General features: G+C 38.5%; 1 protein-coding gene across 3 annotated transcripts in view; it reads left to right on the plus strand.

The window, feature by feature from the left end:
• Positions 1 to 26,980, plus strand: part of GPC3 (glypican 3) — a gene marked incomplete at both ends in the record, with an annotated part of 443,900 nt that overhangs the window by 411,817 nt on the left and 5,103 nt on the right. The gene's annotated exons all lie outside the window — the stretch shown is intronic.

A 26,980-nucleotide genomic window follows, 5' to 3' on the forward strand; every position in this document is an offset into this window, starting at 1 on the left:
ATTTTGTATTCTTTATTTTTGAAACAGGGTCTCATCGAGTTACAGAGTGCCTCACGAAGTAGCTGAGGCTGTCCACAAACCTTGATCCTCCTTGTCCCAGCCTCCCAATGCTGAGATTACAAGTGTGCACCACCTTGCCAGGCTTCAAAACCTCTTTTTTAAAATGTTCTGTTTGAAAACAGATGTGTTAAGGCTGATATTTCAAGCATAACCAAAATTTGTGTAATCTAGAAAAAAATTCCCTCTGAAAATACTCATTATGAAATATGGAAATTGCTCTTAAAAGCTTACTGTTTATATCTATAGGGCCATTAAACAGATAGGTGTTTATTACCACATGTATCTTACATTTAACCATAAAATAGATATCAACATCCATTTCACACGAGTGATTTAAAATATAATATTTAATTCCCAAATGTTAGTTTTGCTCAGAAAAATATAAAGTCTTTCTGGATAGAGAAGAATTTGTGGAATGATGCTCTTAAGGTGAATGTTGTTGATGTATCTTTCCTTCACTAAAGCTCCCATGGACTAAGTAATGATGATAATGAGTTCACAGCAGCAAATTTTCATCTGAGGAAAGACAACTCCTTTCCCCAGCTTCTAGGAATTTGGACTTTTGTTTCTGAATCAGTCACATACACACATGCCACTCCATCCCAATCCCTACCATCCAATACTTGGTCTTGGAATTTTCCTAGTGTTTGGCTGAAATCAGAAAAGAGGATGAGCTACAGAATATCAGTTTGTGGTTGAGACAGTGACACTGTAGAGTATAGACACTTATAAGTTGTATAGCTTTGGAAAAGATTCTTCTCTGAATCTCAGGCCCTAAATTTATAAAATGGATAAAGTAATGCCTAACCTATAGGATTCATGTAATATTAAATGATACTATATATGCTAAGAATCCATCCATAGGTATTTTATAAATTGTATCTGTACTTGAGGACAAGAACTATATGTTCTTGGACTTTGTACATTCAGGACTTACTAATATGCTCCAGTCTGAGTATGGATATTATGTGAATATTTGTGGACTGAATAGGCCCCCATTTAGTAATAGGAACATGATGGAGAAGGGAGAATACTTTCCAGTGCCTCCTGGAGGTGATTCATTGTGTCTGTACTTGCACTCCAATGATTTCTTTGCCAGTCTACAAAAGGGAGCTGCACTTTTTGGACTGTAGCAGAACTGTTTCTCTGTTCCTAAATTGGGAGCAAGTTGAACAATTCAAACCTGGTTGGGTGCTTGATGTTTGATTCCAGGTGTCTGGTTATTCTCTGAGAGTTTTGCTCTCCCATGTAGGGCCCGGAGCTGATCATTTGATCCAGGAATCCATTCAAAGTTTTTCATTAAAGTTTTAAATCTTTTTCAACTGCTTTGGCAGTTTGTTTATCTTTGGCCAATATGACTTCCTTTTTTCTCAAAATCTCTTTGAAAGGTTCCATAAAGGATTTGGTACATTCAGAAGATCATTAAATGTTTTATGTGTAAATAAATGAGAAATGCTTTGGTTTCTCCTAACGTTTCCCTCTGGTAAAGTTGAGAGGAAAACATGTGTTGTAAATGGGCCATAGTTTTTTATTTGTTGGGATTGGGCCTCTCTGCAATTCCTTTTTGGCAAATACATGAAGTATGTTGAATTCCAAGTTGACGTTCTCTTAAACTACATTTCTATATTACCTTAAGAAAATTACTCCTGGGAGAGGAAAAATGTATCCATTGCCAGAGACATTAGTCAAAGCTTTCCACCAGTTTTCAAGAGATAAGGCAAGGGTAAATCCAAACAGGAGCCAGGGAATTCAAATGAAGGCACACCTCTTAAAGGGCCAAGAAGGATGTGAGTTTGGTCCTTCTCAGGCAGAAGATGCTGCTTAGTGGGATGTAGTTGAACCACACCCAGGAAGTTAGCCATAATGTTTAATTGTGCAAGGCATTTAGTGTGTATTGTTATTTTTTGTTTTCTTAGAACCATAAGGACCTAGTGGATGGGGGAGTTTGGAAACTCAACACTATGACATAGTTACATATCTATCCTTCTCACCTATGAGAAAGAGCAGGCTAGGATAGACATAAGACAGAGTTCATTTGGGAAAGTCAGCATTTCAACCATGGCCTGGTACACAGGATGCATGTATGTATACAAGAATATATGGAAAGTACTCACCTGACAAGAATGTCTTCCTACGAGCTTCTGATGTTTCTCCTGCACATATGCCATGAGGAAATTAAACAGACTTTTCTCTATCCTTCCAAATTTTAAGGCAATCCTGCTTAGGACTCACAGAAACTTGGAGGGTGGTCAGAAAAAATAAAAATTTCTCATATTTATTTTATTATATCTTCCTTGTACTCTGGCCCTGTCTATTGATATTGGAACAGACTTCAAGATTTTTATTTTTGTTAATCATTCATCACTTCGATTTTGGTTTTGTTTTGTTTTGCTACTGAGAATTGAACTCAGAGGCATTCTATCTCTGGGATATACCTCAAGCCCTTTTAATTTTTTTTATTTTGAAACAGGATTTCACTAAATTGTTTCAGTAAGTTGCTGAAACTGGCATCAAACCTGAAATCCTCCTCTCTTGGCCTCCCAAGTACTGGGATTACAGGCATGCTCCACTGTACCCTGCTCATTCATCTCTTTGAGCAAATTTTTTCTCAACCCTAGAAGCCAGACTTAAGCTAAATCACAGAGTCCAGGGGATCAATGGGTACTGTGTATCTGGTAGTAAGATGTAAGGAAAGGCAGAAGAGATAGGAGAAAAAAACTGCAGCTATATTTTTATTTGGAATCAACTTGCTTTTCCCAGCTCAAACCAATTGATGAGTCATTTACTTGCACAGGATAACTACTGCTATGCACTTATGTTTTATTCAGTTTGTTACATCACACAATTTTAGTAGGTTTCCCAGGCGTAGCTGCAGTACGGCTAAAATTTTTAGAAGGGTATGGAGTCAAGTAGTGCGCCAGTACACGTTAGGTTTCCATTTCAATAACATGTGGGTAGAGATACATTTATTTATTTGTTTATTTATTTATTTATATAAAAAGACAGGGCTGGAGATGTGGCTCAGTGGTACAGTGCTTGCTTGATGTGCACAAATCTCTGGGTTCCATCCATAGCACTGAAAAAGGAAAAAAGAAAAGAAGCACCCAAATACGCTATAGTGCCTCATGCTATTAATGGGAGTAATTGCATGTAGAGGAGGCCTCACAAATCCTATGTAGAGGAAATCCAAAATACAAGACTCTGAAGGTGGATGATGTTTCACAAGTTGCACTTTTGAATCCATTACTCTCCTCTCCCCAGCACCTGCACCATAGACAAATGATCTACCTATATTGCTAGAAGATACAATGTCATTCAAGCAAATGGGCTGGCACCACACATATGGGTGGGATGTCATGATGGAGGCCTGGCAAGTTCTGTATGTAAAGCTTTATTTTGCTTAAAAGGAAACTTCATAGCCAATCAGGTCATGGTGCCTGACTACTTTCCTTAGAAAAATTAGTGACTTTTTCAATTTTGATCAACAGATACTTTTATGGAGGTCCCACTAAATAACAAGAACTTTACATAAACGCTCTCATTTAATTGTTAATTCTCTCCATAGCTTAAAGGGGAAGTAATTATGCCCAATTTAGAAATGAGAAAATTGAGGCTTGTAGATGTGAAGTGACTTGTACCAAGTGTTACTGCTGGCAAGGGATATTCACCAAGCTCTTCAGTTCTGTTCTATGACATCTCAGGAATATTTTTCCTTACTTCAAGATATTTCATGGCTCAGTTCTACCAAAAACATTAATTTGTTCAGGGCTACAAAGCTACAAAAGTTCTTTGGGTGTGGGCCCTTTAACCACTGATAGTGGGAATCTTCAGTGTTTCTCAAGTTCCAGCCTGGTTAATTATATGTGCATAATGGAAGACATCTTAGTGAGGGCACAGGTATCTTATTTTTAGTCATTGACTGAGGAAGGAAGTAGGAATTAAAAGAAGGTGATCAGAGAGAAGTCATTCAATTCAGCCATTTATTTGAGCTCAACTCACAAATATGTACTGAGCATCTCCTTTGTGCCTAATACAGTGTTGGCTGCAATGAGGACGAAGGAGTTATATATGACAATATCTGCTCTGAAGGGGGAAGAAAGATCCAAAAGAACCAAAGTATTTGACATTAATCCTATGAACACAGTGGTGTGGCATTGATGGCTAGTGCTAGTGAGCAGAGATGTGACAGCTGTTCCCCAAATATACTTTTATATTATTCTTATAAGGCTAGTGCTGTGGTCAAGAGAAAGCAGCTAGGGTGCATAGGGCAGCCGGTGTTGAAAAAGCCTGACTATACCATAGTGGGGCACTAAAGATGTGACAGCTTCTGCATCTTTGTCTAGCACCTCCCATACATGTGAAATCCCGCAGTTTAATGGAAAGGATATAAACCATCTGCAGCAACATATTTGTTTAAATAGGAGACATCAGCATGAAGACTTAGCAACTTTGAACCAGTTGAAAGAAGAGCATCTGCCTGATATTTTTATAATGGATATATTGTTCATATTCTATTATTCTTATATATAATAAGATTATTCTTATTATATATTATTCTTAATATATATATATTATATAAAATAATAATATATATATATTATTTTGTTTACTAGCATATTTGTATTGGTTCTGCCAAAACCCTTGTGAGAAAAAAATTTTACGTTTTTAGAGATTAAAATCTATAGGAGAATTAAAGTTACCTGTAGCATCAGTCCACCGGCATGCATACTTAAGTACATGAGATTTTGAAAGGCCTTTTCTATCTTAAGGACCAAGGGGAGTTAGGAATCTCCCATCCCTGTTCACTTTTTCATGGAATGCTTAAATTTATTTAACACCTACTGTGTACCCGACACCATGCTAAATACTTTTACATATACTCATAGCAAGCAACCCTATTTTATAGGAGAAGCTATGTCCCAGAAGAATTATGTAATATATCCAGAATCAAAATTAATGTATAGTAGAGTCAGTATTGATATTATATTTACTAGATGTATTTCCACAACTTCTACCACAATACCATAGCACTTACTATTCTGATTTGTTTCATATTGGCAGAGTATACATAGTTCAAATCATTGGGAAACAACTATATTTATGACTTTCTCGTGTGTACCCTTTGCTTAAACAAAGCACTTGTCTCTAAAGAAATGGGGTTTGAGATTGCATTTGATGAGGGAGTAGGATATGCTGAGAGAATTGGGATTAACTGAGTAGTACCAGTCCAGAAAGATTGCCCTGCTATAAGACATCATGAAGTAAAATAGTCTCTAGGGAATAAGGAAGGACAATAGTTGAAATGACATTAAGAAAACAATCAAAGATACTTGTCTCGCTTCACAACTCTTTCATCCCAGGTAAAAACATAAATGCTATCAGATTTGTTAGTGCAAACAGATTCCTGTCACTTCTATGGATCCATCACTCCTAAAAGGCTGGTGGCAGAGTTCAAGGTTGGTAAATAGACCTTTGGAAAAACTAGCAGTGATATAGGTCTTCCAGGGTTGGCCTATATCCCAGACTTGAACCTAGCACCCCTTTAAGCAACTTATCTTCTTATTAAAGATTTCATAATTTGGAGTTAGTCTAACCTTTCCAGCAAAATAATTCTAAATGCAGCCTGGAAAAAGGAAATAAAATCCGGCAAAATGGTCACGCTAGAGCTCCACCTCTTCCCACAGCTGGAAATGGGAAGTAAGATTGTGTCTGTTATATAAAACATTCATTAATACTTGGGACCAGAGTCCTGGCTATGTAGGCTTGAAATTAAGAGGAGTCTTGTCAGAAAAGGAAGAGTCAAGTAGACAAAACTGTCACGGAAGTAAAAAGCAAGTATTTGAATTTTATTTATTTTAAAATTGCACAATGGTTTGTTACCTTTTCCTTTTTCATTTGCAATAAAATTACAAGGAGCAACAATTTGATTTATATCTGAAGAACCTAGATTCTGGCATTTCAAAATAGTTGTTAGAACTTAATACAATAACATATTTTACATCTTTAGATTTATTACCTGTGACTATCTCTTTTATTTTCTGAGAAGAATTTGAAAACCTGATTATTTTAATGTTTTTAGTGCTTAACTACAACTAACTACATTGAATATGTATTCAGCCTTAATGTGACTATCTCGATGCAAATCAGTTAGACTGCTTTCCTAAAAAAAGTTGATTTCAACACAGCAGCTCTTTTTGTCTTTTTGTCTTATATCAACAGCATTAGACAGTCAGCTCAACTTTTATTTTTCCTAAGTGTTTTTGAACTCATAATCCAGGTTCTTAATCATGTTTTGAATATACCCCAATTCAGCCTTGCATAACCGTCTCCTGCCACTATTCTGAGATAGTAACATCTCACTTGTCATAATTCTTTCTCCAAATTCCTGACCATTTCTTTATCTGTGGTCCACAAAAACTAGGATATATATGCTATCTCAATTTCCTATACAATTCTGTGAAATAATGTTATTGCTCCTATTTTGCAAATTAGCGAGTGACAGCTCCAATTCAAAGGACTGTGGTCACATAGCTAGTTGGGTAACCAGGTTACTCAGTCTCTCATGCTACCCCTTCAGATCCTAATATTGTTGTGATGGTTCTATGGTAGTGATCTCCATTTCTATCCTGTGGAAACAGACTAGCATTTAATCAGAATAAGCCTGCCCATGGTAAATTCCATCTAAGTCTTACTACTATGTTAACAACATCACAAATGGAGACTAGGACACAGATATTTAGTAATTTATTCTTAAACTTGGGGAAAATTGGTCTGGCACTGTGGCTTATGTCTGTAATCCTAGTACTTGGAAGGCTGAGACAGGAGGATCTCAGGTTCAAGGCCAGCCTCAGAAACACAGCAAGACTCAAAAAATAAATAAAATAAGGCTGAGGTATAGCTCTGATGTAGAATTTAATACTTCTGAGGAGGAACTGAAGCAGGTTAGGGATGCTTTTTTTTTTCTTTTTTTTTTTTTTTGGTACTGAGAATAGAACCCAGGGGCATTCTACCCCCAAGCTACACTCCCAACCCTATTTTTCAGTATTTTTATTTTTTGAAACAGGGTCTCACTGAGTTGCAGAGGGCCTCACTAAGTAGCTGAGGCTGTGTGAGAACAGTGATCCTCTGGTCTCCGCCTCTCAAATGCTGGGATTACATGAGTGCATCACCACGCCTGGCAGATCTGCTTTCTTCTTTACTTTCGTGACTCTTTCACCTTTTTAAATTCATATAAATACTCCTTAACATTGTTAAGGCACTATTTTCATTTTTTTTACTTCTCTTAAAGTTAAAACATAAAGCCTAAATGTACATGCATGTATTTTGGAACTGTGTGCTTTATGTACTATAGCTTGAAAGCCTTCCATGCTATTTTGATTTAATAAATATTTTCATAATCACCCAAATGGTGTGGCTCATGCTTTTGTCATCAAAGATAAACTAAATTTCCTAATGGAAAAATGCACTTGTTCTGGAACAGTGCCAAAAACTGTCCAAAGAAGATAGTTGAAGTTTGCTTTCTGAAATATATGTGTTCATTCTGAAATTATCAGGTGTTCAATTAGAAGTACAGAACTGATTTTTAATTCCTATTGAAATCGCTGCCAGTGCTACGAGTGCAGTGATTTGTGCACTTTACATGGCTTCCTCATAATTAACATAAAGAAATTAATGTCTTACAAGCTTCAATATTTAATGCCATATGAGTCCTGAGGACATTTAAAGGGAGAAGAAATGTAAATAAGGTGAAATTCTTAAGCAAGATTACTGATATGACAGGACTAAAGAGCTTGGGAGTGTGTGAAAAGTGCCTCTTTTCTTCCCTTAATAAGTCCATTACTTGCACTTGGGCATATTTTAAGGTCCTTTTCATTCTGAATCTAGAGTTGAGCATGCTTTGCATTTCAAGCTTTGTCGATGAATCAGTAGAAGCTAAAGTTATTTCTGCTTTAAAATAACAGGAGCCAGGAACAGCTAATCTCTTTTCATTCTGAGTTCCTTACATTATTTTTCTGGACAAAGTTTGTGTTGGCTACAAAACAGGCCATTCACAACATCTATGAGAAGGAATTTAGGTAAGAATGAAGAGAGATTGTAGGATGTATAAAGACTCCCTCTCCTGAGGCCATTAAGAAATTCCAAATTGGCAGTGTTTTGAATAGTGACATTGCATTAGCCTTGCTAATTTCAGTAATTCAAGCTGATAGCCTCTATTTACCAATCTTTGGTTTGAAACCTTCCCATCACTACAGTGCCCATGTGCTTCTCAGCTAAGGTGAGTGAATATTTTAAAATAGGGGATTAGGCAAAAGGTGGTGGGTGAGGGTAGACAGCAGGATACCTCTTAGAAAATCTTTGAAAAGGAGAGTATGTCTTCACTTCCTCAGTAAGACCAGTCCTTTGCCTTTCTTTCTTTTAGCAAGAATGAGAATATGACACAAAGGATTCATCACCCCCTCCATCTTATTGCATCTGACCCCTTTGATGGTTTCTGCCTAGCTTTTGATTGTGTTCATTTTAGTAATTAGGAAAAGCAAAGAAACACATCCAAGTTTTTCATTTTTATTTGTAATATACAGACTATAATTGTACATATTAACAAAGTATAGTATGTTATTTTCATATTTATAATGTGAAATGAATAAGTCAGGATTTTTTTAAATAGCGGGAACACATTTGTTCTTCATTTCATGAAACGTGAAAAAAAAAAAAAACTGACAGACAGCTAATGGCAGAAACTCCAGGGGAAGGGCAACTCCTTTTTAAAGGAGCCCACATTTAAATGACATTCTTGTAAATCTCTCTTTACTAACTGGCATCTCACATCATGCTGGAAAAATGTACAGAGGAAATCTTCAGAGCCTCACAAGCTGAGAAAGTAGAAAGATTGCCGAGTGTTTTAGACGGTTTAGGGTTTAATTTGAAGAGCAGCTGCACCCCACTGTGCCTGTACTCAGATACACTGAAAACTAGGGAACCAGGCAGGCTATTGGAAACAGCCCCGAGTGTAATGATAACAAACTTCTGGTGAAAGGGTATGGCTGACAATTCAAGCCTTTCACAAATCTAGGACAGCATTATTGGCCTGAGTTTTATTTTGGTCAGTCAGTGGCTAAGACCTAAGCACAGATCTTTCTTCCCTGACCACTCTGGAATCACATAGCAATGAAGATGAGAGAGAAACATAGGCAAGAGCATGAAAAAGGGTGGGGGTAATATGAAAACATAAGAGATATTCTTAGGTTCCAGAGCAGTATTACACTGGAAATCTTCATAATTTTTCCAAGTAAAAAGTATTATTGTATGCTTGTGAACACATTAATGTTTAAAAATATTTGCATAGCTTTCCAGGCATGGTGGCACAGTTCCACAATCCTAGTACTTGGGAGACCAAGACAGGAGTATCACAGAATTGAGGCCAATGCACGGCAACTTAGCAGAACTCTGTTTCAAAATAAAAAATAAAATGGGGCTAAGGGTGCATCTCAGAGGTGGAATGCCCGCAGGTATAATACTAAAAAATGAAGTTTTCTCTGCTTAAAGTCAGAGCAGTACAAGTCAGTAGATCAGCCTTTTTTCAGTTTCCTCTTCACAAGACTCTCAGCAGGCTCTGCTCTTGCTCAGAATTCCCATGGTACTTTATTCGTACCTCTCTCATGGCACTTCTCACATTCTAACTTGGAGTAAGGTGGGATTTTGTACTCAGATGATCTGCTTCATAATAAGAGTTCCTGGAGGCCAACACTGAGTTTTCCTCAGTTCTGCATGTACCATGGTACATAGCACAGAGGCTAGCAGATAATATGGCCCAGTCCCTGTACAAAATTGCTCCTAACACCTATACCATGTGTTCACCTCTTGCTAAATGGAAACTTCTTGAAGGCAAGACCCATGCCTTACCCTGAATTCCAGTGCCTGGCTACCTGGTTCCAAGTACATCAGTACATGTTCCTGGCATTCAATGGATGTTTGATGAATTAACTAATTACATTGTACTAAATATACCTAACACAAACCCTCCCATTCACCTGTAGCTGCTACATCCATCACTTCTCCACTTCAAGAGATTATTCATGATCACTTATTTAAACCAAAGTCTTTTATAGGGACTCAAGTAATAGGAACAGATACCAGAATCCAGACTCTAATTTTAGCCCTGTTCTACCCAAAAAGGAAATGACAAGGGTTAGACGAGGCTTTAGGGAAAGAAGTAGAGAGGAAGGAGCAAAAGGTAGAGGTAAAGAAGGTAGACTGAGAGAGACTGGTAGGTGACCAACACCACCCAAATCAGTTTTGAGAGTCTCAAACCCTCTAAATGCTTCCTGGCTGGGGCATGAGAAAGGTAAAACCAAAATTTAAAAAAATTAAATTGAAAAGGAGACCTCCCAAACTTAGTCTTATGGCTTAATAGCAAGGAAGAGAAGATGAGGATTATTTACCTTGTTGGTAGTCAAATGGGGCTTCAGATTTCTTCCCGGGGTGACCTAAACTGTAATCTGTCTCTAAAGCCCTCTGTTAATACTTCTTCCATCTGTGAGGAAATTATAGTGATCAGAGAGACTTGACTTGCTTCCTGTAATCTCTTGGCAAAGAAATTAAAAAGACAACCTGAAGTGGCTGTCCAATTGGAATTCTGTAAGACATTAGGAGAACAGATTGTGACAAATCAATGGAAGAATATAATGTTTATCTAAGGGATATGCATCTTTAATCAGAGTAAAATTGCTTTCTCCAGTGACATTGCATACCTAATTACAGTTTGTTCAGTTTTATTTTTCCTTTGCCTTGTTGCTTGCTGCTTATGCAGCTGTGAGTTTTAGTGCTAAGCAGTGAACTTAATACTAGTTTTAAAAACTCTCCACCAGAAACTTTTCCTGGGTCTCAGTACCAAAATGTCATTTTTAGAAATGAATCAAAAGTCACGAGATAATTTTATTTTCTTTAGCACTTCTTCAAAAGACCTGTTTCCCACCCATTTAATCATTTGAAGGATCTTCTCTGAGAAGTAATTCAACATCTTAAAATTGTGAAAATAAAGATGAAGTATTGTAAATGGGTTCTACAAAGAACCATAATGGTAGCTTCCATACTAGGATTTGCTCCACATTTCCATTTATGTAGCCTAGTATCATGCTGGTTTTCTTGATGTGAATAACTCATATTCAGCAGCAGGCTACTTTGACTCCCCGGATACATTCTACAGCAGTTGTGTTTAGCCAGATCTTTTTTATATCTTGAAAATGCATAGTTTTAGCTGGGCATGGTGGCATGCACTTGTAATCCCAGTATTTGGGAAATTGAGACAAGAAGATTGTAGGTTCAAGGTGGCCAGCTTCAGCAGTTTAGTGAGACCCTCAGCGACCTAGCAACACCCTGTTTCAAAACCAAAACTAAAAAGAGCTAGGGGTATAGCTCAGAGGTAGAACACCCCTGGATTCAATCCCCAGTACCACAAAAAATGCATAGTTGTTTAAATGAGGGTTTTAATAGCTGTTGTATTTTGTAATATAAGATGATCCCCCAATTCCTTACTATCATGGAATTTTCTTGATGTCCTCTATATAAATTAATATCCCATCTCCCTTCTTTCAAAATCTTTTTCTCCTACCAATCACTTTTTCTGCCTTTCTGTTCTACAACCCCCCATAGTGCCTCCATCCCTATATGCTAAGGTTACTCTAGGAATATACCCTTTTGAAGTACATCACATACCAAGGATGTATATCCAAGGATATTGACTGAAGCATTGTTTGTACAGGGAAAGTTTAGGAACAACCTAACTGCTGATCAGTGTGGAAGTGGTTAATTGCATTATATTCAATCCTATGAAATCCCTTATATCATTTATAAAGAATGTGGCAGTTCTACATGTATTAACATGCAAATATTTCCAAGACACTATAGTGTGAGCCCATTTATTAATATGCGTAGAAAATACCATTGATTAACCCTGGAGAGGTGGGGGAGACTAAACAGGGGGACATTTTTACTGTATATGCTTTAGGTCTTGTTTGAATCTTGGGCTTCAAGATTTATTCACCTATTATATAGTTTGAAATTTAAAAATTAAAAGGACTTTCTAATGGAAGATGGTTTGGAAGGAGACAAGTTAAGAGGCTGTTGCAATAGTCTAGGTAAGAGATAATTAGCAAATAATTTAAGCAGTAGCAAGCAATGGTAATTTAAAGGTAATTTAAAGGATTGGCAGGATATCATGATTAATTTGACCTGGAAAGTGAAGTGGAATCTAGGGTGACTGCTAGGTGTCTGGTTTAAGCAACCTGGTTACTAGTAACAGCATTCACTGTAGGGTTTGGGGTAAGAACAGTGGAGAGTGCAGCTAAGGGAAGATAAATGCTACATTTGTGTTCTGCCATGTTGAATCTGAGTTGCCTGATAGACATAGAAGGTCTAGTGAGCAGTTAGAACTCCAAATGAATGTCTAACCTAGAAATGAATTTAGGAATCCCCAATAATAGGTAAAACCAGGGGCACGGGTGACAGCTTCCAATGATACTTGAATACTTGTAATGTGAGAAGAGTAAGGGGTTGAAGGATAGGAGAACAACCATCATTAAGAACCAAGTAGAGTCAGATGTGGTGGAGCATGTTTGTAATCCCAGTACTTGGGAGACTGAGACAAGGATTGCAGATTCCAGCCCAGCCTCAGCAATTTAGTGAAACCCTCTGCAATTTAGTGAGACCTTGTTTCAAAATAAAAAATAGGGCGGGCAATATAGCTCAGAGATGTAATGCGCCTGAATTCAATCCCCAGTACCACAAAGAGGGGCATGATGCAGAGATAAAAAGCCTGCAAAGGAATCAGAGAATGATCAAAGAGGTGGAAGTGGACCCAAGAGGAAGCAGTGTGAGAAAGTAAAGGGGACACCAAATTTCAAAACAGGCAGTGATCAGCAGTAATGGATACTGCAGAGAACTCAAAATGAAAAAGTTGGGCCAGGCATGGTGGCATGCACTTGTAATCCCAACATTCCGGAGGCAGAGCCTGGAGGATTGCAGTCTGCAGAAAGCCTCAGCTACTTAGTGAGGCCCCTTGCAACTCAGTGAGACTGTTTCAAAAAATATCAAAACTAAAAAATAGGACCAGGGGGTGTAGCTCAGAAGTTGAATGTCCCTAGGTTCGATCCCCAGTACTGCAAAATTAAAAAAAAAAGAAAAAGTTTTTAAACAGAATTCATTGAGGGTTGAACTATAAACTGGCATGAGGAATGCTATTGGGCTGGCAAAAGTTCTAAAATTGTATTTGATAATAATTGCATACCTCAGAAAATTGACAAAAATAATTGAATTGTCACTTGAAATTTACTGGAAATGTGTGAATTTTATGGTATATAAATTATACCTTAATAAAGTTGTTAAAATATAAGTTTGAAAAAAGAATACATTAAGATTTAGTTTGGGGCAAGCTAAATAAAAAACACTTTATTTTTGTCTTTTGCTTTGCTTTGTTTTTGGTAGTGGGATTTGAACTCAGGGATATTTTACCTCTGTGCTACATCCCAGCCCTATTTTATATTTATTTAGAAACAGGGTATCACTAAGTTGTTGGCTGGCCTCAAATCTGTGCTCCTCTTGTCTCAGCCACACAAGGAATACTTTGTAGTATAATTTCCTTTTAGTAATTAGTTTGGGGAAAGCCCCATGGAAAAAAATTGCAGGAAGTATATTTGGTTACAGTTGCTACACTTCAGTCCCCCATTTTACAATATCAGTCCCAGGTTTTTGTGTTTGATTTGCTTTTACCAAGAAATGATTATTGCCACTATTTCTCCTTTCTCCTTTGGATGATTACAGGTTGGCTCTTGTATATATGTTCATTACTTTTTATCATATATTTCTAGAACTTTAGAGTGGAAGCCTATAAAACCTTAGTTTCTCACCTGGCTTGTTTGTTTTTTTGTTTGTTTGTTTGTTTTTGTGGTACTAGGGATGGAACCCAGGGGCATTCTACCTGTGAGCTACACCCCCAGACCTATTCTTTTATTCTTTATTATGAAACAGGGGCTCATTAAGGTATGCAGGATCTCAGCCTCCCAAATACTGGGATTACATGCACTTTTTCTTCCTGTTTTGGTAAAACACCACCACACCCAGCTTTTATTGTGCTCAAATATGGATTCTTTATTGACCTTGCAGTGAGACTTTAGCACGAAATCACATGGTTCATTTTATATCTCTATGATGCTGAAAGTGTGATGCTTCAACCTTGATCGCCACTTTTTTTTTAAATTTTTCATGTACTGGGAATTAAATCCACAAGCATTCTACCTGAGTCACACCCCAGCCCTTTTTGTTTTTCATTTTCAAATGAAATTCGAAATTTACATCAAACCTACGATTCTGTCTCAGCCTTCCAAGTACTCATCCAGGTGAGAAGGGCTAGTGGGCAGTTAGAGATCTGGTAATACTTGTATACTTATACTGTGAGAAGAGTGGGATTATGGGCAAGCACCACTGTATTTGGCTGCCATTTTCTTTCATAATTCAACTTGGTGAATTACACAATGTATTCATCTTGGTTAATGGACATATTTGATGTATTTCATAGTTATGTAAAAGCAAAATGGAAAATATCTGCATCTTTTCACTTAGAAGAAACCAGCCCTGACAATGGCCATACTTAATGTACTCATTTCTTGCCAAGTGCATCTTCTTTTTATTTTGGTTCAATATCTTTCTACTGTTTTCTGTTCCTCTTTAGTGAGATTGATGCCACTCTTTATGATAGCATTTATCCTTTTCTCATTTCACAGCTTTATAGCTGTGGATTTGGGCCACTTGCCATATTTTCCCCTTTCCTGGCCTTCCTTGCACTAGCTGACTTTGTTCTAATGCCCACAGAGCTACTTGGATGAGGATCATCTGGCTTTTTTGCCTCCCTATTGGTTGCTTCTAGCTTCTGTCCTAATCATATTCCCCAAATGAATTTTTCCATCTGATGCCTCTTCTTTTCTTCCTGTGTCTCCTGAGTGATGCCATCATGTAATTGCACTATGCACAATGTTTACTACCTGTGAATTGCTAACTGCTTCTTACTGGGAAAAGGGAAAATTTCATTGTAAACAATTTCTGAGTGAGTGGTTCATTTTCTATACAGATGATGTCTCCATATGACGGCCTCATATTATATATGCACACTTCGTATCCCCTGATACATATTTACATTATTTCTGATTCTTAACTCATAGTTTAGAAAACTGGGCAGCTTCAGTGGTTCTTTTTCTCTACCCTAGACAAGTCAGTATTTATTCCACTAAAATATATGCATTGATAAGACCTTAGCAAACATAGAGACCTTCTATCTAAGCTAGTCACTGTTTCCAAGAGACACTGGTTCTTTGCTTTGAGAAAGGATCCAAAGCAGTTACTTTATATTGCTCTCCCAACAGTGTCTGTTTCAAACTGAGGTATGCAAGGGTCACTTTAACCCTTATCCCTTCACCCTTCACTCCTACCATGAGACCCCCTCAATACCTGCATGAAATTCTAGAATCTTGAGGCTGGAAGGGTCAGCAGAAACTATTTGCCTTCACCTCTCCCACTCCATTCCATGTTTGAATCCCTTTACCAAAATCTCTACCTAATGGCTATCCAAATTTTTATGAACCACCCCCCAAAGATAAATTTCATTGCCCAGGGGCAGCCTGCACAATTTTCACATCGTACTAATTACTAGAAAGCTCTTTGTTTCATTTAAGTCATGTTTTCAGATTGCATTACTGATTAGAAAGCTCTTATTCTCTTTTAAATCCAAATCATTTTCCCCTTAGGAGAAAGACAAGACTGTGAAACAGTAACTAAATTGGCCTGGCATGGGACAAGGAGAATCTAAGCTTGAGAAAGAGAAAAGAAAAATAAAAAGAAGGCATGGGCAGGTGCCAGGGTGGAGCTAGAGGAGTAAACAAGGGAAACTGAGGTGGGAAGCAGAAATGGTGCTGAAATGAAATACTAAGGGAATAGAAACACTAATGGAAGATTAAGGGGGGAGATATTGGAACCCCTCTTCTAAAAGAAATGGAATCTAAGCCTGGGCTGGGAGTACACACCTGGAGACCCAGTACTTGGGAGGCTGAGATAGGAGGATCATAGGTTCAAGGCCAGCCTCAGCAACTTAGTGAGACTCTGTTTCAAAATAGTAAATAAATAAATGGGTTTGGAGGTGTAGCTCATAAAGAATTCCCCTGAGTTCAGTCTCTAGCACTACACACACACACACACACACACACACACACACACACACACACACATTGAACCTAGAACAAAATAAAGCATCTTTGAGATTCAAATCTCATTTGAGGATTCCAAATTTGCCTTTTGCCCAAGGAAATGGCAAAGAGTACCATGGAGACAGGAGAGAGTATTTAGTAGAGCTAAGACCAGACAGAGGAGATGAGAATAATTGGACACAGGAAATTAGTTTAAAGAGCAATAGAAAGAGAAAAAGAAGTGAATACAGAAATGTGAAAGGAGCAGGGAATGAAAACAGAGAACTTTTAGGTTAAGGAATTGTATTTATTCCTGTGCCAGCACCTAATTGTATTTTCCTGGCAAGCATCCCACAGACCCTGCAAAGGGAATGGGGTGCCGGCATATGTCACTGCAGGGATTGAAGTCCTACTGCTTTGTACTATTACAGCCAAACGATGAACTTCATTAACAAGGCAATATTTTTATTTCACAGAGACAGGCATTGAAATGTCAAACACTAGCACCCCCTACACTTGAGAGTCAGTGGTGATGGGAAGGACAGGGTGTTGCTCAGGAGTGGATAGATTATGAGACAAGATCAAAGGTCAAATGTATAGGAACACAATTATGAACGTTCCAAGTAACAAATGAATGGAACCTGTTCACCAGAAAAACTGTTTCCTGCTCAGCATATGACACAGAATGCCTGAATGTTTCAGCTGCTCATGTAGCAAGGCATCAAGTTCCAGGCAGCAAAAGGGAATAAAAAATAATCTTTGTGCATTCCATCCACACTGAGTGCAATAAGCTGATGTAGTGGGTCCTGAAAGCTGGCTTTCATTCAGCAGTGCCTTGGAATTGAAAGGTCAGGGCCCAAGACCTGCCATTTGCTTCCTGAGCTCCCTACCATTGGCCCTGCCTTTGTCTTGCCTTTATCAAGAATCAGTGGCAGATCCTTCTATGGAAATTTTTAGTTAGTGAGATCAACCTCTCAGGAAGGGTGTCTTGCATGGAAATCACCCCCCACCTTCACACTCTCAGAAGCTGGGAATGTGTGTTAATTCACATAGCTTATGGCTCATACATTCATCCATTCAGTCAATAAACATGTTTTTATTTGTGTGTGGGGATAGGTACTGGAGGCGGAACCCAGAGACATTCTACCTCCAAGCTATACCCTCTGCCCTATTTTATTTCTTATTTAGAAACAGGTTCTCACTAAGTTGCAAAGGGACTCAATACTTGCTGAGACTCCTCAAACCTGCAATCCTCTGTCTCCACCTCCCAAGTACTGAGATTAGAGGTGCGAACCACCACACCTGGCTAGCAAACATGTTTTTAAATATCTATGTGAGCCAAGTATTGTGTGGAAGCTACAGAAAGGAGAAAGATCTATTTCTTACTAGCAGGGCTCCATCTAGTTAAGGAGAGAAACACACAAAAATGAGTAACTCACTTCTCTAAGACATTGTTGGTGGGATTGCAAATTAGTGCAACCACTTTGGAAAACAGTATGGAGAATCCTCAGAAGAATGGGAACACACCTACCATTTGATCCAGCAATACCACTGTTGGGTATCTACCCAAAAGAAAAGAAACTAAACTACCAAACTAATGCATGTGTATCTATGTTCATAGCTGCACAATTCACCATAGCCAAACTATGGAACCAGCCAAGATGTCCATCAACAGATGAATGGATTACAAAACTGTGGGATATGTACACAATGGAATTTTACTCAGCCATCAAAAAAAACTCAATTACGTCATTTCCAGGGAAATGGATGGAACTGGAGGACATTATGCTAAGTGAGATTAGTCAGTCACAAAAAATAAGAAATCAGATGCTTTCCCTAATATGTGAGAGTTAGGGAGAAAAGAGGAGCAAACAAGATAACCTAAAGGAAGAGAAAGGAGGGGGAAGAGAAAAATCTCTAAAGCACACAATGTACTTAAACATATCGAAGTCAATCACTAAGCCAAGCAAGGAAGGGAGGGACGGGGAGGGAATGGGGTGGTATTTGGGTAGGGGTTAAATCAGCGATGAGTACATGTTTGTACACACAAGTTTTTTACCCCAATAAGTTGTATGAATATAATGCACCAATAAAAAAATAAAAAAACAATAAATAAAAAAATGAGTAACTCTACTGTGAGGCAATAGAAGTTAATGCTATAATAAAAGTCCAGTAGAATTACTAGAGAACTGATTAATTTGGGATCAGGAGACAAAACAAAGCTTCCTAGAAGGTATATCATGTATGGTGAGGCTTGGAAGATAGAATTGTGGGTAGAAAAGAGTGACACACACACAAAGAAGAGACCACCCTGTGCTAAGTGAACACCATGAAGAAAGACATGGCAACTTCAAAGTCCTTGGCATTTTCAGCACTTCTTTGGCTAGTATGATGCCTGGGGAAATATATGGGCAGTTGAAACTGGAAAGTAAAAACAAAAGATGAGATAGAGAATCCCTTAACTCCCCTCAAAGGAATGAGGATTCTATTCCACATGCAGTAGGGAGTCATCAAAGGGTTTTGAGGAAGAGAGAAATGTGCTCCAACATGTGTTTTTTAAAAAAGAGTGTTGTCTTGTTCCATCTGTCACCCAATAGAACATTCTTGGACAGCAGTGGGCCATTAGAGAGGAATGGTATCTTATGTAGCTGAGGCATTGAAGACAGGAGGGGGCTGAAGGAAAGGGAAGAGATAGGCAGCATCCAACAAGAAAGGAAATGGAGCCCATGAGCATGTGAATCAAGAGACAAAGGTGGGATACAGGAGAGACGTCAAATGATGAGGACAAAACTCAGGGGAGCCAGGGAGGAGATATAAGGGTGGGGGTGGAAGAAGACTTAGGTTCATCAGTAGAAATACTACCATAGACTATGTGTGTACTTGTGAATAAATACCAATGTCAATCTGGGTACTCTGTATTGGGAGGGAGGGAAATTGGGGAGTCACCAAGACTGTGTGCATGTATGTCATTGTCAACATGATTTACATTGTAATGTGTGACTAAAAGCACACACACAAAATTTTCATTTGTTCAAAACCTTTTTTAAAAAAAGAGGGACAAAGGTGGGAAGGTAGGAGGATGAGCAAGGATGCCACTGCGTGCTTCCAAGTAAATTGAGAGGAAAATAATGTTTATTTTCCTATGCCTGTTGATGATGAGGGAAGAGCTTCATAGTTAGCATTTAAATAACTCAGGGAGGGTTTTCATTTTTCCATCATTGAGGACACCTGCCTACTGTTGATTTTTGGCCCGAGATATTCCCATCCCCAGTCCAAGTGTTTTGGGGACTTGATTTTGATTTCTGGCTGTTGTATTAGCAATTTTCTTTGTGGTTGGGCATTACCAGGACATTCCAAGCATTTTGATTCTCAGCTACAGTTTTTGTAAGATTCACCATGCCTCATTATAAATGGAACCTCAGCTGATTTTGAGTTTTTATACCCAAAGAAAGCCCTGATGTACTTGATGAATGCCTGATATACTTTGGGCTCTGTGGAAGTACAAAGCCACTCCCCCAATCCCCTTCCCCTTCTGCAGTAATGAGATTCAATAAGTGACATTTTATGTTTTCCCCATTCTTAAAGATCAATTATGCATACTTCTATAGCTGTGTCATGCCCAAAATTTATATTTTAATCAGAGGTCAATGAATCTAAACCATCAAATAAATTTTAAAGTTATGAGAACAGTGTATTTATTCTTGCATTTATTCTTTTTTAACATATTTTCATATTTATTTGTGTTACAAAAAGCAAATGGAAGTTTCCTGAGGCTGTATAAAGCTTCTCTTTAAGTTTAGCCTTAGATTAAAATACATGACCAAAAATGCCCTCTTTTCTAGTCTCAGTTGAAGAATCATGTCTAAAAATCCATGAGTGCTTAATATCCATTCATTTTAATTTTTTGGACTACTGACTTGAGTTTCAAAGCACTGAAAAAAGTCTCATTTGGGATATCAAGTACATTTGCACACACTCCTTTCCACATGGTAAGATACCAGAGTAACAATACACTTCCGTTATGGAGTGGAGAGTCAGTGTCCCAGATGTCATTATCTCTTAGATTCTAGTATAAAAAATTTTTAATTATATTAAATATATAGAACATAAATTTCCATTTCAACTGTTTCTATTCAAATGTAATTTTTATGTGTTTAATATGTTTATTGGTGAATTGTAATTATACAGAATAGTAAGCTTCATTGTGATATATTCATACCTGCACATAGAATAATTTGGTCTGTTTCCTTCCCCAAGCCTTTCCCTCCCCCAATCTGCTTCCACTACTCTACTGGTCTCCCCCCCCTCTTCATTTTCACTAAGTCCCTTTTTCCTATTATCTCTCTAACTTCCACAAATGAGAGAGAATACCAGGTCTTTGATTTCCTGATTGTAGCTGATCTCACTTAGCATGACGCTTCCTAGTTCCATCCATTTTCCTAAAAATGACATAATTTTTTTCTTTTTATGGCTGAGTAAAAGCCCATTGTTTAGCTGGGCGTAATGGTGCACTCTTGTAATCCCAACATTTGGGAGGCTGAGACCAGAGGATCGTGGTTCGCCGACAGCCTCGGCTACTTAGTGAGGCCCTCTGCAACTTAGTGAGACCCTGTTTAAAAATAAAGAATAAAAAAAATAGGACAGAGGGTGTAGCTGGGAGGTCAAATGCCCCTGGGTTCCATCCCCAGACCCGCAAAAAAAAAAAAAAAACCCATTGTGTATATACACCACATTTTTTTATCAACTATTTTTAAGAATTCAGTAGCTTTGATTACATATGCAAAGTTCTATAGTCATCACCATTATCTGCAAAACATTTTTTCACTCCCAAAAGAAGCTCTGTAACCATTAAGCAATAATTCTCCCTGAGCACTCCTCCATCACATGTAGTCCTGGCAATTACTAAGCGACTTATCTCCATGGATTTGTCTATAATAGATGTTTCATAAAAATGAAATTGTATACTACACGCTATTTTTAAAATTCTGATTGGTGCATTGTAGTCAAACATATTAATGGGACTACACAATATTTTAAGTAGCTTCTTTCACTTAGCATAATGTTTTCAAGGTTCATCCATATCATAATGTATGTCAGAATGTCATTTTTTTTTTGGCTGAACAATATCACATTGAATGCATGCACCATATTTTTTATATTCATTTGTCCACTGATAGGCACTTGGATTGTTTTTGCCCTTTGACTATTATGAATCACAATTCAGTGAACATTGGCACAGGAGTATCTGTTTGAGAGTCTATTACAGGTCATTGATGCTTCAAAGATAACGAATATAGCATCTCCCAAGGCCATCTTAATGTGGAATTCTGCTTGGTTGTACACGCTACTAGGTGTTCTTTTCCATGAGTCCACATTAGCTCTCATTCTTTCCCCACCTCAGTAAAGTTCTTTCAAAAATCACCTCCAAGCCAGGTGTGGGGGCGCACGCTTGTAATCCCCGCACTTGGGAAGCAGAGACAGGAGGATCGCGCAGGTTCGAAGCCAGCCGCGCACGCTGGCTTAGGAGACCCTGTTTCCAAATAAAAATGTAAAAATAGGTCTGGGAGTGTAGCCTGGAGGTAGAAGGGCTTCCAGGAACCCCAGTACCACCAAAAAAAAATCACCTCCAATTTTCTAGTAGACAGATTGAGGAGCTTCTTTTTTTTCAGTGCTTCCTTTTTTTGACCACTCCCTAACATTTGACCAAATTAACCTGTCCCTCTTCCGAAATAATAATAAAAGTTCATCAGTCAAAACAATCTCTTTTCCTTTGTCTTCTCTAAGCCAGATCTTTCCATCCATGCTCCTAGTTCTAGCTGAATAGTTTCTGTGTCCCTAACTCTACTTTTGCTATCTCAGTCCCATCACCCTCCGTGGGATTAAAGTAAACTCTCCTGTGGAGAGTAGTCTTGGATAAGCTGATGCCTGTGGAGCTCTAGGCAGCCTTCGGGAAGAAGCTCCTATTGACATGGGAGTAATAGTCGTGATGCTCCTGGGGAAAGTGGTGGTGATGTTTCTGGGGATCCTGGAGGAGGCCAACAACACCCGAGAAAATTATTCTGTTTCTGAGAACATGGTCTGACTTGTGATACATCAAAATAAATATAAGTAGTGGCCCATGTTCTAAGAAGGTTATCCAGTGAAATGATTTATTGTTACAAAGGATTATGTGATTTGAGGTTTATTTATTTTTTTGTATTGGGGATGGTCTTGCTAAGTTGTTAATGGTCTAAGTTGCTAAGACTGGTCTTGAACCTGTGATCCTCCTATCTGAGCCTCCCGAGTACTGGGATTATAGACATGTGCTATCACATCCACATCATATTAATTTCTTAGTGGTTAAACAAATTAGTGAAGCAGAGTTAGTGGTTAAAACCTCTAGAAGTCATTTTGTATTAGAAAACTCAGAGGAGCCCCAGTCGGGGCCAGTTGATATAGTATTCCCCTCCTGAAAAGGAAATTGTCATGGAACAGACTCCAGTAAGACATTAAGCAGGAATTCATGAAGCAGAATATCATGTGTGATAGTTGAAAAGCAGAGGTGACCCAAATTACCTAATAGTGGTGTTAAGACCATTCAACCTAATTGCTCCATGCATCAGAGAAAAGGGAATGCATCTCTGCTTCTGACAATTTGGACCATAACCTGAAGGCCCTTCTAGAAAGGAATGTTCTATGACATCTTCAGTGAGTTTTCAAATAGTGTATTTCTACTCCACCACACTCCTCTGGTTCTCCAGATCGAAGCCATGACTTCCTGGACCTATAGTTCATTGCACTGTAACCTGCACATAGTCATACCCCAGATTAAGAAACAGACCTATAATAAGCAAGACCATGCCTCAACTAATGGAAAAATTCCACTGTCTTCTTTCAGCATCCCATCATTGTAACTGAGGATGTTTGTAGGCTAGACTCAGCCATAAATATGAATTGGGCATCTCCCTGCCACAGGCCTCTTTCAGGAGATAGCATCTGATTATTCCCAGGGTTTATGGTCACTCACTGAGTAAAATTAGGCAGCTTGCTTTTTTATCAAGGCACATTGTGAAATGAGCTCATTTTAAAAGGAGTCCCATCAAACCAGTTAAGATCTAGAGCCTCAAATGTGCCCTTTCCTCTTCCTGTGGTCTGTGAAGAAGAAAGTCTAGACTGCCAGAGACCCTGCTATCATCACAAAGTCATTTTCTTGGCTTTCAAGTTCAAGTAGTCATTTCACAGCTGAAAGTTCTGTGGCAGGAATGAGGGCTGTGCTGAGGGGAGGAGAGGAAAACCAAGATCTGTTTGAGATCCAGAAGCCAATGGCATAGCCCAAGTGCTTCTGTGGGTACAGTCAGCAGAGCAAGCACTGTTGCAATGAGTGTGTTTTCCTTGGAGATTCTCCCTTTGTCCCATGTCATCCTCCAGGATGTTCCAGGCAATGTCGTAAAGTTTCACATATTCATGTCTAAAGGCGCCAACTGTATACAGCAAATTCAAAACACAAGGATAGAAAAGTTGCTCTGTTTATATATTAGGGCCAGATTGAAGCCATCTGCTGGTGCAGGCTTGGCAAGGAAGAAACCCCCATGATTGGCCCAGCCACCACATTCTCTCTCCTGGCATTTTGATGGTGGCTCTTACTGCACACTGCCTTGTGAAGTCTTCCTATTAGTGTGTGTGTGTGTGTGTGTGTGTGTGTGTGTGTGTGTGTGAAATCTCCTGGCAATTCTTGATGTCCATGCTTTCTGTTGTATGCTTGAGACCCTATTGTCTTTGTGAGGGCCAAAAGGCTTGTTTCTCTGGCTGACAGGTCTTCCTCAGCTGCCTGATTGATGCCCCCCAGCTCCAACAACTTCTCCCTCGATGCTTTGTGTGAACTGCGTCCTGTGGACATTATTGTGCCGGGGTTTAAAAACAAATCCAAAATGGTCCAGCATGGATTTATTTATTGCCAAGTTCTCTCATTCAAGATTAGAACAACTCCAGAGGAAATAAAATTCATAATTTAATAGCTGATAAACATCACCAGAAAGATATCCTAAGACAAGAAACTAATTGACCCTACTGACTTAAGGAGGCTATACTGGGAGCAGCCACCTTGGCTGCTGTAGGTAGAGGAATGATTACAGCTTGCAGCAGACTATGCCCAGCACTGGGCCCAAGAGCCTTGGAATCAGAGAGAAAGAAAACCAGAAGGAAACTTAGAGGTCATCAGTGCAGGATCCTGTTTTGCCATATGGGGCAACTGAAATCCAAAGAAGCAAATAACTTGTCAAAGGTGAACAAGTAAGTCAGTAGCTAAGCCAGGCCTGGGACCTAGGGCTGAAGAGCGTCCTCTCAATTGTGCAGCCTCCTGAGGGACTCCACTAGGATTTTGAGTAACTAAGGATAGCAGGCTTCCCACTCATTCTTTACCCAGAGCAGAAAAACTTTCCAACACAAAGTGCACACCTAATGTCTACCCGTTATTTTTTATTTTATTTTATTTTATTTTATTTTATTTTATTGCAGTAATGGGGATAGAACCCAGGAGCATTCTACTTCTAAGCAACACCCCCCAGACCTATTTTTATTCTTTATTTTGAAACAGGGTCTCACTGAATTGCAAAGGGCCTCACTAAGTAGCTGAAGCTGTCTGCAAACCACTATCCTAAGGTCTCAGCCTCCCAAATGCTGGAATTACAAGCGTGTGCCACTACCCCCAGCTTGCCCATTATTTTTTCCTATTTCTTTTATTTTTTAAATTTTATTTTATTGGTGCACTATAGTCTCACATAATGTGGATCTTGTTGACAATGGCATCTATTCACACAGTACTTGGTGCCATCCCCCCACTTCCCCTTTCCCTCCCTCCCAGTACTGAGTGTCCAGGTTAACAATGTTATATTCACATGTATACACATATTCAAATGTAGCTTTTTCACGAAATAATCTCAGCCTTCTTCCTCCCCCATCCCACCTTTCTGGCTTTGCTGAGGTTTCCCCTCCATTATCTAGAGTCCCTCTGGTATCCCTAATACTCCCTAGCTTGAGTATATTAGAGGAAACATATGTCCCTTCTCCTTCTTTGCTTGGCTAATCTCACTTAACATAATGTTCTCCAGGCCTTTCCATCTTCTTGCAAATGACATGATTTTGTTCTTCTTTATTGCTGACTAGAATTCCATTGTGTGTATTTCCCATAATTTTTCAATCCATTCATCTGTTGATGGAGACCTAGGTTGGTTCCATGTTTTGGCTATTCCAAATTGTGCTGCTATGAACATGGCTATGCATTAGTTACTGTAGTTCTCTGATTTCAACCCCTTTGGAAAGATATCCAGGAGTGGTATAGATTCAACATTCCAACGTATAGGCACAGATAGTAACTTCCTCAACAAGACCTCCAAAGTGCATGAAATTAAAACAAAAATGAACAAATGGGATGACATCAAATTAAAAAGTTTCTTCTCATCAAAGAAAATCATCCATAATCTAAAGAGAAAGCCTACAGAATGGGAGAAGATCTTTAACAGCTACCACTCTGATAGAGGGTTAATATCCAGAATATACGAAGAGCTCAAAAGACTCTACACTAGAAAAACAACCCAATTAAGAAATGGGCAACTGAATTAAACAGACACTTCACAAAAAAGAGATACAAATGGCCAATAAATACATGAAAAGATATTTAATATCATTTCATTAGCCATCAGGGAGATGCAAATCAAAACTACATTGAGATTCCATCTAACCCTAATCAAAATGGCAAGCATAAAGAAGTCAAATAACAACAAATGCTGGTGAGGATGTGAGGAAAGACGAACTCTTTTACACTGTTGGTGAGAGTGCAAACTAGTTCAGCCACTATGGAAATCAGTATGGAGATTCCTTAGAAAACTGGGAATGGATTCACGATATAATCTCGCTTGTCCATTATTTTATTATTTTATTTTATTTTATTTTTGGTGGTACTGGGGTTCCTGGAAACCCTTCTACTTCCAGGCTACACTCCCAGACCTGTTTTATGCTATTTTACTTGGAAATAGGGTCTCCTAAGCCAGTGCAGCTGGCTTCGAACCTGCGTGATACTCCTGTCTCCACCTCCCAAGCACGGGGATTACAAGCATGTGCCACTAGGCTGCAATACAAAGGACATAAAAGCAAAACAAGAGGCAGAGCTCAGTGTGTAATTAGTGCAGATTGTTGGGTCTACCCTCTGGGCATAGTTAAAATTATTACAAATAAAATAGATTTTTAGATTTAGAAGGAAAATCTCCTTGCTAATCCAAAAGGTTCTCACTGATGACGACTTCAATTTGGAACATTGTGTGTGCATTTTATAGCATCCACCCAACAACAATAATAAATTCTGTAAAATCACTAATATGCATAAAGAAATGATTACAAAGAAAAATGGTTTGTGGTGGTTCCATAATATAGGTTATTTGTAGTAGACTGAGATTTTTTTTTTAATTTGGTATAGATTTTGTCTCTTTGTTGTTGTTTTCCATTTTTTGTATGCTTTTGGCTGATCCCCATATACTGATCTTACAGACTTCTGTTTTTTTTTTTCTATGACAAGATGTCTAACAAGTCTCTCCCACTAAGGGCTGTTCTCCACACTGTTGCCAATGACCTTTCTAAAATACAAATCAGATTGTGTGGTTTCCTTACTTTAAAACCTTATTTCTGAGAATTGCTTTGGCTATTCTGAGTCTTTTCTTTCTCCA

The sequence above is a fragment of the Muscardinus avellanarius genome (genome assembly GCF_963383645.1).
Source record: "Muscardinus avellanarius genome assembly, chromosome: X".
Lineage (NCBI taxonomy): Eukaryota > Metazoa > Chordata > Mammalia > Rodentia > Gliridae > Muscardinus > Muscardinus avellanarius.